Raw genomic sequence first — 15,000 nt, 5'->3', positions numbered from 1 at the left:
ATCACATAACTGTAGAATGCAGACTATAAAAGTTCATGGTTACACATAATTTTGTGTGTTGGTCCGTTATAATTCCGGATGGCAATGTTGTGAGCTTCTTGGTCAAGCGCATACTATCAATACTTGACCATCCCGCCCGCCCCCTTCCAATCCTGCGGTCTTTACTTCGTTCCCGAAAGGTACCGAGTTCGACTACCTGCTGCGTTATTGGCCTTGAGCAAGTCGCCTCGCCCAAGCACGCTTTGTGGCGCTGCACTGCGGCTGACGCTGAATTCCTCCAGTCTTTCCTTAAAATAGATCCTAAAGACAAATTTTCCCTTGTGAAGGAATAAAAGAATATTTATTTTTTTACACTTAAAAATAAAAAGAGCTTTTATTTAGTGCATTATCCACGAAACGTGCACAAAGCGCTTTACAAATGGTCCCTGACCAACAGCAACAGAACGAATTGTGACGCCTGTTAGGCGATATTGCAATTTTTTTCGACAGAGAATAGGCTCTTTACTCACATTCTCTCACCATACTCAGCTGTAAAAAGAGTACCTGGCCGTTAACAGCGTTGTCTCTGTCCGAAAAAATTATAATATCGCCTTACAGGCGTCATGTCTTGTCCTGAATGATAAATCTCGCTGTTGGTCAGGGACCCCTTGTAAAGCGCTTTGAGCACTTTAGTGGGTATTGTGCTATATAAAATCTCAATATATTTATCTAATTATGTCGGGCGATTGTTCACAGATTTTTGGCCAAAGGCCAAGCATCAATATAATAATAATAATAATAATAATAATAATAATAATAATAATAATAATAATAATAATAATAATAATAATAATGAATTGAGCTTTATATAGCGCAATATCCACTAAATGTGCTCAAAGCGCTTTACAAGGGGTCCCTGGTCAACAGTAACATTTAACATGTAGGATGGGACATGACGCTTGTTAGGCGAAATTACAATTTTTCGGACAAAGACAACACTGTTAACGGCCAGGTACTCATTTTACACCTGAGTACGGTGAGAGAATGTGAGTAAGAGCCATTTCCAAGGACTCAACTATGCGCCGAGCGCGAGGCTCGAACCCAGGACCTTCCGATCCGAAAGCGAGTGTCATACCACTAGACCACATAGCCGCAATATCAAAGGGATAACTGAATACCGTTTCGTACAAGTGGGTTGCATTTATGACGGTCTAAATATATCCGAGATATTGTGAAAGCATGACGAAGGTCAAAGTCAAAACATCATATCACGTCAACGTAAAAATAAGATGCCACGTGTTCACGAACTGTCACGTTTTCAAACGAGATCAACAACAGTTTTATGGGACGGTGGCATAATGCTCGGTCTTCATGCCTGTAGGTCCAAGGTTTGAATCCCACTGTGATGTGGGGCATAGCCTTCGTAATCTTATAGGGAATGAGGACGAAGAGATGCATGCCCACAACCAACATGACGTTCTCTCTCTAATAACTTTTCCGCCGGTGACGTCACAGACTATGGGTAACGTCCAATCAAGGGACGCTACTCTTCCGCTAATCTCATTCCCTATACTTTGCGCGTGGCTAAAAAACTCACAACTCTGCTGTCCGTGAATATAACGATCCAACACACAAAACTATGTATAATCTTGGTTTTGTAATCTGGTAATACAGTTTATTGAGAATTACACACAAACGTGGATGACAAAAAAACAATAACAAAGACCCGAGTGACGTCAACTTCATACTATCTGTAGTCTTGCGATGGAAACATCGAACAAGTTCTTAATGAGGAGTTCCAATTATTATTATTATTATTATTATTATTATTATTATTATTATTATTATTATTATTATTATTATTATTATTATTATTATTATTGTTATAATAAAATCATTATTATTAGTAGTATTATTACTATTATTATTATTATTATTATTATTATTATTATTATTATTATTATTATTATTATTATTATTATTATTATTATTATTATTATTATTATTATTATTATTATTATTATTATTATTATTAACTTTGACGATGATGATGACGACAACGACTACGACGACGACAATAATGATGATGATGATGATGATGATGATGATGATGATGATGATGATGATGATGATGATGATGATGATGATGATGATGATAGCATGAATACAATGATATTACATTAACCCGTCGTTAATCATGTGCCAATGATGACCAAATTTTTGGTCACGATCATCATCATCATTTGTGACCAATTAATTCCCATTTCTAATTTCCACGGGCAAACAGGAAGTACGTAACCGTAACACATGACGTGACGTCACAAGATTGAATTAAAATCAAGAATTAGATTTCCTTGGGCAGGAAACGAAACTGACCAACTGAATGGACAACGGTCAGGCGTTGGTCTCACGTCTATTGTTGTGTGTTGATGATTAACTTTTCCTAATCTGTCTAAAGATAAACTGTTCAATTTAATTCAAAGTTAATTTTAAGTAATTGCCAGAAGTGGCCGAGTGGTTAAAGCATTTCGCTGTTGCCTGGAAGGTCCCGGGTTCGAGCCCCGCTTCAGGCACTTTTGATTTTCTTCATTGAGCAAGATTATTAACCCCCAAATTGCCCATTTGGACAACATGGGTGATTCCTGTTGACATCAGACATCTTGTTTGATGAAATATCTATATTCCTTCGTGGAATGCCTTAGCGACGATATCTTTTCGTGGAGGAAGGGCGTAATAGAACGATTGCCAATATGAAGAATAACAGCCATGACTATTTCAGGCTCTGCTGCGTTTAATATAAATAACTGTTCCGTTCGGAACGTCAATTTCGTTAATCACGAATTAATCACACACCACAGACAGGACATAAATATATGACGTAATCCTTAGGTATTTAACGCTATGGACGCCTGTTGATCTTGTTCTTGTGATTTTGGTCCGATGAGCAGATGGACCGTTGGTTGGTTGACTAGACGCTTGGATGGATGGTCGGATGGACGGCCAAGTTAAACAACCAAGATGTCAATATGATGATACATTTGTTGTTTTGTTTGTCATTCTCGCTTTTGATTGCGATTGGAGCTAGGTAAGTATTTGCGGTTTTATTATTGTAATCAACATTATTATTATCACCATCATTACCATTAATTTATCATCATCATCATCATTATCATCATCATCATCATCATCATCATCATCATCATCATCATCATCATCATCATCATCATAACCGTTATATGATCATTATAATTATTATCATCACCTTCTCCCTTCCTCTTCTCCCTCATGTTCTCTTTCACCTTCTCCTCCTCCTCCTCCTCCTCCTTCTTCTTCTCCTCCTCCTCCTTCTCCTACTTTCTCTCTTGCTCTCCTACTCCTTCTCTGTCTACCTCTCTCTCTCTCCCTCATCCCATCTCTCTAACTATCTCTTTCCCTCTCTCTCTACCTCCCTCTCACTTTCTCTCTCTTTCTGCCTCTCTCACTCTCCCTATCCACCTTTCTCTCAATCACTCTCCCTTTACTCTACCTCTCTCTCTCTCACACACACTCTCTCTCTCTCTCTTCTGCTCTACCTCTTTCTCACTTTTCCTCTCTATCAGCCCCTGTCTCTCGCTCTCCCTCTCTCCCTCTCTGCCTCTCTCTCACATTCCCTCTCTCTCTCTCTCTCTCTCTCTCTCTCTCTACATTCTATCACTTTCCTTCTCTCTCTACCTCTCTCCTCCCCCTCTATCTCTATTTCTTCCTCTCAATATCTCCCCCTCTGTCTCTCTCACACTTTCCCCTTCTCTGTAATTTTCTATTTCATTCTCCCTCTCTTCGTCTTCTTCTCTATCTTTCTATCCCCCCCCCCCTCCCTCTCTCTTTCTCACTCATCATCTTTCTCGTCCTCTCTCTCTCTCTCTCTCTCTCACTTTCTCTCTCTCTCCCTCTCTCTCTCTCACACACTTTCTCTCTATATCTCTCCCTCTCTTCGTCTTCTTCTCTGTCTCCCCACATATAACATATAATAGTTTATGTATTCCATGAGCTCCTAAATCACTCTCATATGATGCAGTCTCATTCAAAATGCATTTTTATAATGTCATCGGCAAAAATCTTCCATTATTCCTTCCCTCTCTCTCTCTCTCTCTCTCTCTCTCTCTCTCTCTCTCTCTCTCTCTCTCTCTCAATTTTTTTTAGGTATTATAGTGCGGCTATGTGGTCTAGTGGTGTGACACTCATTTTCGGATCGGAAGGTCCTGGGTTCGAGCCTCGCTCGGCGCATAGTTGAGTCCTTGGATAAGGCTCTTTACTCATTTTCTCTCACGTACTCAGGTGTAAAATGAGTACCTGGCCGTTAACAGCGTTGTCTCTGTCCGAAATAAAAATTGTAGCATCGCCTAACAGGCTTCATATCCCGTCCTACATGTTAAAATATGTTGCTGTTGACCAGGGACCCCTTGTAAAGCACTCTGAGCTCAATTTTTATTTTTTTTAAAAATTATTTTTACAAATGTCAAAACTACATTGTATTGACTACAACAGGATCTTTTGACTGACATATTTTGGCGTGGATTTGAATCGTCAGTGTCACGGTTGGCGTTTGATGTGGTCTGCCAGGCCAATACCACCCCTGTCTGGTGACAGGTTGAAGTCGACAGAAGGTCACGTGAGTCAGGATTTGTCTATTAGAGAGATCAGCTGAGTTCATACAGGAACAAATTATGTCACCATTGCATCATTTGACTTAATCTTGAGCTTTTCAAAAAAAAAAAAAAGAAAATAAGCATGAGATTTTATAAAAACAAGAAATGAAGTGATTAGGAAAGTGCCAGAAGACAAAAGAGAATAACAATTTCCCGGCGGTGATGGGGACTCGAACTCGCGACCTTACTGCTACGACAACTCCGCCTGGCCGGAGAGAGTGTGACTTTACCGTATGAGTTATCCACCACTCCAAAAAAAAAAAAAAAAAAAGAAAAAAAAGTGGTTTCAATCTCTATATCTATCTTGAGCCGCTCTCTCCGACTTCTTGAGGTCACGGATTCAATACACACACATACACACACACACATATACACACACACACATACACACACAGACACACACGACGCGAAGTTAGTTGGCCAGCATAATTTAAGCTTACTAACCAATATTATTCTCAACACAAACGTGTAACATAGAAACGATTGAGACATTGAGTATGTTCCCGTATTTGGGGTGAATTTTTAATTCAGACAAGTGAGTGGAGCAGGCACTTATGTTGGTAACAACAAGAGATGAAGTGCGTAGGAAAGTGCCAGAAGACAACAGAGAAGAATTAGATTTTACAGATTTTACATTCGCGTAAGCGAGGACAAGAGACGCACGCGCACAGCCAACATGACGTTCTCTCTCTAATATTTTTTCCGCCGGTGACGTCACAGACTATGGGTGACGTCCAATCAAGGGACGCTACTCTTCCCCTAATCTCATTCCCTATAGCGCAATATCCACTGAACTTGCTCAAATCGCTTCGCAAAGGGTCCCTTACAAACAGCAACACATGACAAGTAGGAGACATGGCTCGAAACCAGGACCTTTCGCGAATAGTCATAACACAAGACCATATTATAGATAGTATGCACTTGGCTAATAAGCTCACAGCATTGCCATCCGGAAATATAAGAGACCAACACACAAAACTTTGTGTAACCTTGAACGTTTATAGTCAGGTTAATAAAGTTTATAGAGAATTACTCATAAACGCGGATGGCAAAAAACAATAACAAAGACCTGAGTGACGTCAACTTTATTCTATCTATAGCCCCACATTCTGGCGCTATGCGTTGACGTAAACTTGGACTCAGAATGAGACCTGTGAGGTGATGTTACAATTTTCTTTTGCTGACAGAGACAACGCTGTTAACGACCAGGTACTCATTTTACACATGAGCACGGTGAGAGAATGTGAGTAAAGAGTCTTTTCCAAGGACACAACTATAGACCGCTCAGAGTGAAGCTCAAACCCAGGACTTTCCGATCCCAAAGCGAGTGTGATACCACAAGACCACATAGCATCAGATTCCGGCGCTAAGTTGAATCTAGTGATGTTGTGCGTTTAGATATTTTACTCACAACAATCTACCTGCCGATTATTTCGTACCAAAACACAAAAATGTGTGTAACCTTAAACGTTTATAGTCTGATTGATAGATAGAACAAAGGTGACGTCACTCAGGTCTTTGTTATTGTTAATAATAATAATAATAATAATAATAATAATAATAATAATAATAATGATAATGATAATAATAATAATAATAATAATAATAATAATAATAATAATAATAATAATAATAATAATAATAATAATAATAATAATAATAATAATAATAATAATAATAATAATAATAATAATAATAATAATAATAATAATAATAATGATAATGATATTATAATAATAATAATAATGATAATAATAATAATAATAATAATAATAATAATAATAATAATAATAATAATAATAATAATAATATAATTATAATATATATATAATAATAATAATAATAATAATAATAATAATAATAATAATAATAATAATAATAATAATAATAATATATAATAATAAAAATATAATATAATAATAATAATAATAATAATAATAATAATAATAATAATAATAATAATAATAATAATAATAATAATAATAATAATAATAATAATAATAATAATAATAATAATAAATAATAATAATGATAATAATAATAAAGAAAAAAAAACATCCCAAAATAATCAGTCGAAGATTAACGTGGATGTGTAGGCGCTATATAAATTCATCATTTATGATTTATTTATTTATTTATTATTTATTTATGTATGTAATTATTATGTTGTAACCAAATGAAAAAACTTGCATACCTAGACAATACAGATACCATTGTCATGTTATTGTTCTGTGTTCTAGATGGGCCGGAGTTTCTGAAGACTTTGTTCTTCAGCTCCGCCTTTATAGGGAATGAGATTAGCGGAAAAGTAGCGTCCCTTGATTGGACGTCACCTTACAGAAAGAACGTCAATTAGGTTTCGAAGTGTCTCAAGCCGCTTTCACCTGAAGCGAGGACGAGAGACGCATGCGCACAACCAACATGACGTTCTCCCTCTAATAACTTTTCCGCCGGTGACGTCACAGACTATGGGTGACGTCCAATCAAGGGACGCTACGCTTCCGTTAATCTCATTCCCTATTTCTTGCAACTGCTAAAACGCTAGGGGGCGAAGTGGCCGAGTGGTTAAGGCATTGCACTGTGACCCGGAAGGACCCGGGTTCGAGCCCCACTTCAGGCACATTCGTTATTTTCCTTGCGCAAGATTTTTAACCCTCAATTTGCTAAATTGGACAACATGGGTGGTTCCTGTTGACATCAGACATCCTGTTTGATGGATCATCTACATTTTCTTCATGGAATGCCTGGGCGACGGGATTTTATGATGTCGTGGCGGAAGGGTATTAAAAAACAAAAGGAATAAACAAAAAACGAAAAACCAAAAATAAAAAAATAAAACAAAGTCACTAATCTTAACTATTGGTACAAATGTCATTTTTCTCCAGCTAAAAGCGACCCACGATCCACAACAGCAAGCACGACCGCCACCTGAACTATTCCAACACCGGCCTCCAACGTAGTGACCATCTCAGATAGAGCAGTAGTAGATACAACGATGAAAAAGTCTAGAGCAACCGTTATCCTCACAGGCATTCTTTATGTGTCAATTCTCTTGCTACAATTTCCATCATCATCATCATCATCATCATCATCATCATCATCATCATCATCATCATCATCATCATCATCATCATCATCATCGTCATCATCAACGCTTGATGATTTAATGATAAAAGACACAGCAGCCATTTTCAGTAATGGACAGACGGAATTCAATGACGTATTCTTGGACATTGTTCCATACGTACACAACTGCCCAGCTCTGAGAGAGCAACTGTACAACACCCTGTGTAACGGCTCGACAGTTTCCTGTCTCAACCGATGTGGTTAGTGAATGTCTTACTCTTCATTCCACTCCCCCCCCCCCCACCACCACCACCCTAGCCTTCTCCGCTTTCATATTCCATTTCAGTGCGGCTATGTGGTCTTGTTGTATGACACTCGCTTTTGGATCGGAAAGTCCTGGATTCAACAAGCCTCATCGGCGCATGGTTGAGTCCTTGGAAAACGATCTTCACTCATATTCTCTCACCGTACTCAGGCGAAAAATGAGTATCTCGCCGTTAACAGCGTTGTCTCTGTCGGAAAAAGAATATAATATTGCCTAACAGGCGTCATGCTTTGTTCTACGTGTTACCTATTGCTGATAGTCAGCAATCCCTTGTACAGCGCTTTGAGCATGTTTAGTGGATAATGCGCTTTATGGAAGCTCAATTTTTGTTCTTACAACAGATTTCATCTTATTTTCCTTCTGTTACCTTTCTTCTACCTGCACCCCCCCCCCATCGTCCTCCACCCCCGTCCTCATCCCCCCCTACTACTACTACTACTACTACTACTACTACTACTACTACTACTACTACTACTACTACTACTACTACTACTACTACTACTACTACTATTATTATACTACTACTACTACTACTGCTACTACTACAACTACTACCACCACCACCACTACTACTACTACTACTACTACTACTACTACTACTACTACTACTACTACTACTACTACTACTACTACTACTGCTACTACTACAACTACTACCACCACACTACTACTACTACTACTACTACTACTACTACTACTACTACTACTACTACTACTACTACTACTACTACTACCACCACTACTACTACTACTACTACTACTACTACTACTACTACTACTACTACTACTACTACTACTACTACCACCACTACTACTACTATTATTATTATTATTATTATTATCATTATTATTATTATTATTATTATTATTATTATTATTGTTACTAATACTACTACTACTACTACTACTACTACTACTACTACTACTACTACTACTACTACTACTACTACTACTACTACTACTACTACTTCTACTATTACTACTACTACTAATCATCATCATCATCTTCAACATCATCATCATCATCATCATCAACATCATCATCATCATCGTCAATATCATTACTTTTTCAGGCGTTTCTGATCGGGATGCAGACGGATGTTCGTGTGATTCCTTGTGTAGCGTCTATGGAGACTGTTGTCATGACTACACCCCACGCTGTCCTATCCAGGTGGAGGAGGAATCCAGCCACAGGCTTTTTATCCCAGACTTAGACCAGGCACAGGTCGTCTGTCGGAACGGGTTCCTGGTCATTGCTGGGAAAGGAGAGTACGATGAGAATAGACGTAAGTTGTGCCGGAAAAGGAGAGTACGATGAGAATAGACGTAAGTTGTGCTGGGAAAGGAGAGTACGATGAGAATAGACGTGAGTTGTGCTCGGAAAGGAAAGTACGATGAGAATAGACGTGAGTTGTGCTGGGAAAGGAGAGTACGATGAGAATAGACGTAAGTTGTGCTGGGAAAGGAGAGTACGATGAGAATCGACGTAAGTGGTGCTGGGAGAGGAGAGTACGATGAGAATAGACGTAAGTTGTGCTGGGAAAGGAGAGTACGATGAGAATAGACGTAAGTTGTGTTGGGAAAGGAGAGTACGATGAGAATAGACGTAAGTTGTGCTGGGAAAGGAGAGTACGATGAGAATAGACGTAAGTTGTGATGGGAAAGGAGAGTACGATGATAATAGACGTATATTGTGGATGAATAGGATTCAATAGTCTGATGTCACTTCCGTCCGCCCCGCCACCAGCAGCTTGGTTCTAAACAAAGACAAACTGTACTTTTTTATTCTTCATGCTGGCTAGAACTTTTTTACATATCATGTGATGAGATTTATAATGTTTTTCTCCTCTGGATACACTTTTATGATCGTCGGAAAATGATTTTCATCATACGTCCGCCATTGTTCCGATAGTTTAGAACCATTTACTAAGGTTTTACTAATGTCTCATTACGAGGGAAGCGACGTCACGACTGTTGAACCCTATACCTCAGTTGCTAGAGCACACGCCTTCCAAGGAAAGGGCCAAAATCGATCCAGAGTAAAGTCGAGACTCTGTCCAGTTAGCAGTGATTGGGTAGCTGGGTCTGTTAAGTCTGACGGAAAGTACTTTGGATAGACTTGCGTGTTCCGAATGGTAGCAAGAAATTGCTATTGTCTGTTTCACGTTAGAAAAACGGGGTAAACTCCGACTCCATGGGTCTATTGGCTGTGAAAGTCTTTCTAGTATGAATTTTTTGTGATTATTGTCTATAGGGAATGAGATTAGCGGAAAAGTAGCGTCCCTTGATTGGAAGTCACTAGCGGAAAAGTTATTAGAGAGAGAACGTCATGTTGCTTGTGCGGCATGAGACACTTCATCAAAAGCGAGGACGAGAGTGTCGCATGCGCAAAACCATTTTGACGTTCTCTCTGTAAGGTGACGTCCAATCAAGGGACGCTACTCTTCCGCTAATCTCATTCCCTATTTGCTCTTCTGGAGAGTATTGAATTTGACGTCACTCATGTCTTTGTTATTGTTTTTTGCCATCCATGTTGTTGAGTAATTCTCACTAAACTGTATTAACCATACTATAAAAGCATACAATCTCTAGATCTAGATATTGTGCGCTTGGCTAAGACACTCACAACATTGCCATCCGGAAGTATAACGGACCAACAGACAAATCTATGAGTAACCTTGAACGTTTATAGTCTGGTTATTACAGTTTAGTGAGAATTACTCATAAACGTGGATGGCAAAAAACAATAATAAAGAGAGGCGTCATGTCTCGTTCTATAATATGTTACGTGTTGCTGTTGGCTAGGGACCATCCCTTGTAAAGCGCTTAAAGCACGTTTAGTGGATATTGCGCTATATAATTGCTCTACTTTAGTTTTAAAAAAATTGTTTTCTGTGATTTCATTACTCAGACCAAGACATAGACATCAGGAGACCGTTTATATCACGTGGAACATCCTTCCATTTCATCAACAAGTCTGTTTACGAGTCGTTCGTTCTCAACGCGAGACGTATGCGATTCAGGACGATGCTTGCTGATGACGTCATTGAATGGCAAAGGTCAATCTACGTACGCTCAGAAAATCTTTCCTTGGATGCCTTCGACCACTTCGTCAACACTGGCCAAATTCCAGAAACCGGCGGCCGTCGAGATGCTTTCCAAATTATTGACACCCCGCCAAAAGGTGTTCAAGCTAGAAGTTGCATTGAGAGATATTACGCTGAAGCCGTTTGCTTGGAGGAATTAAATTCAAGAAACTGCGGTCTTCCGAGGAGTTTTACACTTCAGCGTCTCCAGAAGCAGAAGATCAATTGCTCCGCTCTCTACAACAGCAACAACGCTGACAAGACAATGACTAGTAATAGAAGTGACAGCGGAGAAAATTACTATCGCAATGAAAATGGTACAATCGATGGGAAGAGAAACAATGTTATCGGAGTCGGTGACGATTCTAATAGCTTGAGACGATCCGAGAGAGGCGACAAAGACATGGCCAAATTTGAAAACAATAACACGAATAACACAATCATCAACAACAACAACAACTATAACAAAAACAACAACAATATCAACAATAGCAATGACAATAACAACACCAACAACAATAACAACAACAATCATAATGTTAATAATTATAATAACACCAAAAACAGCAACAGCAACAATAATAATATTAATAATAATAATAACAACAACAACAACAACAACAACAGCAACAACAACATCACCAATAACACCACGAACAACAGCATATATAACGCCAACAATAATGACAACTACAGCAAAAACATTGACCACATTAACAAAAACAACAACAGAAGCACCGACAACAGCCAAAGAAACAGCTTTGCCAATAATCTAAACAGCAGCAACCAACTCAATACTGTCAAATCCGATCAGTCAATCACTCAATTTCACACGAACAATCAAGAAAACGATAGTTGTAAAGGCAACAATATGAAAACTGCATCTCTTAACGTGTATTCCGAATTTATGGTAAACAATAACAACAACAGCAACAACAACAACAACAACAACAACAACAACAATAATGATAATAATAATAATAATAATAATAATAATAATGATAATAATAATAATAATAATAATAATAATATTAATAATAATAATAATAATAATAATAATAATAATAATAATAATAATAATAATAATAATAATAATAATAATAATAATAATAACAGCACCAGCAGAACAGTTCTACCCACTCTTGGATCTGCTTTTGGAGATGAAGTTCCTGGCGTTGTGACTCCTCCTACAGACAACCCCAACTCCGCACCATTTCAACGGCTAATTCGCACCAGTATAAAGTTTCCAGATGATCTTGGGCCAAGAAATGATAAAACCAGAAGCCTGGTACCCTTTGACGACCAACCAACTTCGTCTGAAAACGATATGAAGGAATCGAATCATGTAAACACACCACGGGATGGTTCATTTAATGACGACCATGACAAAACGGCGCCTGGAGACTTCCAACGTCATGACAAAAACGTGACAAAAGCCAAAACTGATTCATGCAGCAACAGTACCATCCAAATTATCAAACTTTTACCACATAACACATTTATAAATAATTCTCGGGTCGTTAAAGTTGAATTTGACCCGAATATTATCACCGGGTTGAACATTTTTCTCCTCCAAGACCCTTTCTACACATTTGACAGAGTTACATGCAACAACAGTGAGGATTACTCAAATCGGTGTAACATTTCTATATCCTGTAAACCCGGGTTCATTCCCTTGGAATTGACCTGTATGCACCCGTCAATGCTTTTGCTGGAAGTTCTTGGATCCAGAAAAGTACCTCTGTCCATTCACAACACGGCAATTGTCCGAGTTCTTATGGCTCTAGTCCACAATTTCAGCGAAGCTTTTCCTTTGCCATCAGACTGGAAGGCCAATACTGCCATGCAATTTCATCACTCTCCTATGCTAGTAAATATAAAGACTCGTCTGATGATGAATCAATTTAACTCATTTCACTATGATGGGAACTCTCTGCCCGTACGACAACTCATTCACGATGTCATAGAAAACCATTATCTTAGCGTAGAGTCCACCACCTCATCTCACCTCATTCAAAGCGTCACCTTGTGCTTAAACATGGAGTCGTCGTCCAGCGAGTACCGCACAGGGTGGATGTTTTGTGATCGATGGTATTTTGACGTCAACAACATCATCAACTGTACAGAACACATCAAGATACCAGGGAATGACATGCCTTTGACGACCTTAACGGTGACCTCAACAAAATGCATGGCTAATCTGGTTAGCTCAGGGCCAAAACCGGAAGCAAATTTTTGGGGCATGGTAAATCTATTCCCAGTCTTCTGGTTGTTATACGACTTATTTTTCGAGTGATCTCTCCTTATTTCTTCGACTCCTTACATATTTAAAATTTCATATCAGGCTTGAATTTGTTTGTAAAACTTTTGATTTTTGACATTAAATTCTCCGCCAAAGAAGAGAATTATTCTCACGTCAATAACAAATTCTATCTTTAAATTTACTATCCTGTGTTTTGTATATTGTGAAGTTAGTAAAAAATAAATGGAATTTATTTGAGAAAGACGTTTTACCTTGTTAAGATACCAAAGAACATTATTAACCCGCAATTTTCTCACTTTGGACAACATGGGTGATTTCTATCAACACCACACCTCAGTTTAATGGATGGCTGTCTCTATTCTCATCCCCCCCCCCCGGCCGATTGGATTACCGAAAAAAACGTCGCCGGCTTTTTGCCATTTGGATTTGATTGATTTTTTTTTAATTGTGCAACTTGTGACAAGAAACTTAACAAATTACTGCATTACAACCTTTGGATTAAACATACAACAATTGTGGACTACTATAATGAAGACTAGCATCCTAGACTAGGGGGATGAGAATAGTCACTTCGTTAATGGATTGTCTATACTGCCGTACTTTGTGAAAAACCCATATTAAAAAATTTGGCCAGAAAACTCATCCTTCAAATATTGATCGATTAAAAGGACCCTCATCTTGGCAAAAAAAACAAAACAAAAAAACCTCTCAAACCTGGAGCCTTATTCAGGTGAAAAATGATTACCTCACCAGTAACAGAGTCTCTGTTGAAAAAAAAATGTAATATCGCCTAACAGACGTCACGTCTTGTTCTATATGTTTCGTGTTGTTGTTGGTCAGGGACCCTTTCTAAGGCGCTTTGAGCACGTTCAATGGATATTGCGCTATATAAAAGCTCAACATTAAAAAAGAAAACCGGCATCATGTTACATGTTGATGTTGGTAAGGGACCTTTTGTGAAGCGCGTTGAGCACGTTCAGTGGATATTGCGCTATATAATAGCTCAGGTTTTCAATGTTTATCCCCCAGTTTATCCCGACATAACATACGATACTCACACGCTTGCATTTTGGGATCCCCAACGAGTTCCCAACCGCTGCACGAGCTTGCGAGTACGCGATGGGAATAAAGTTCGAATTCCAAAACGCAAGAGTGTAAGAAATCTTTTATTCTCCCCTTCAATCCATTTCGATTTCTTCATCTCTGAGTAAAAGACATTTTCAAAAATATTTAAATGATACTTCTTTTGTCAAAAATCTAATTTTAATGAAATTTAATGTTTGATAAAGTGGCGTCACAACTTATTATGCGAAATAAATAACAATGTTAAATTGAATGTAAGCTTCAATTTAATTCCGAAAACATAAAATTGACGTTTCGGGTTTCCCCTTTATCAACAAACAGGATGAATGAAACACTACAGATGAATGAGATGATGTGTTAAGATTCATCTTAACAACGCCACTACCTCATTATCTCATTCATCTGTAGTGTTTCATTGATCCTGTTTTGTTGATAAATGGGAAAACCCGAAACGTCTATTTTATCTGTTTTCGTAATTAAATTGAAGCTTACATTCAGTTTCACATCGTTACA

The sequence above is a fragment of the Berghia stephanieae genome, chromosome 13 (genome assembly GCF_034508935.2).
Source record: "Berghia stephanieae isolate SIO BIC M18660-M18661 chromosome 13, UCSD_Bste_1.3, whole genome shotgun sequence".
Classification (NCBI taxonomy): domain Eukaryota; kingdom Metazoa; phylum Mollusca; class Gastropoda; order Nudibranchia; family Aeolidiidae; genus Berghia; species Berghia stephanieae.
The sequence above is the reverse complement of the archived record's forward strand: the minus strand, read 5'-3'. Positions refer to the sequence as shown.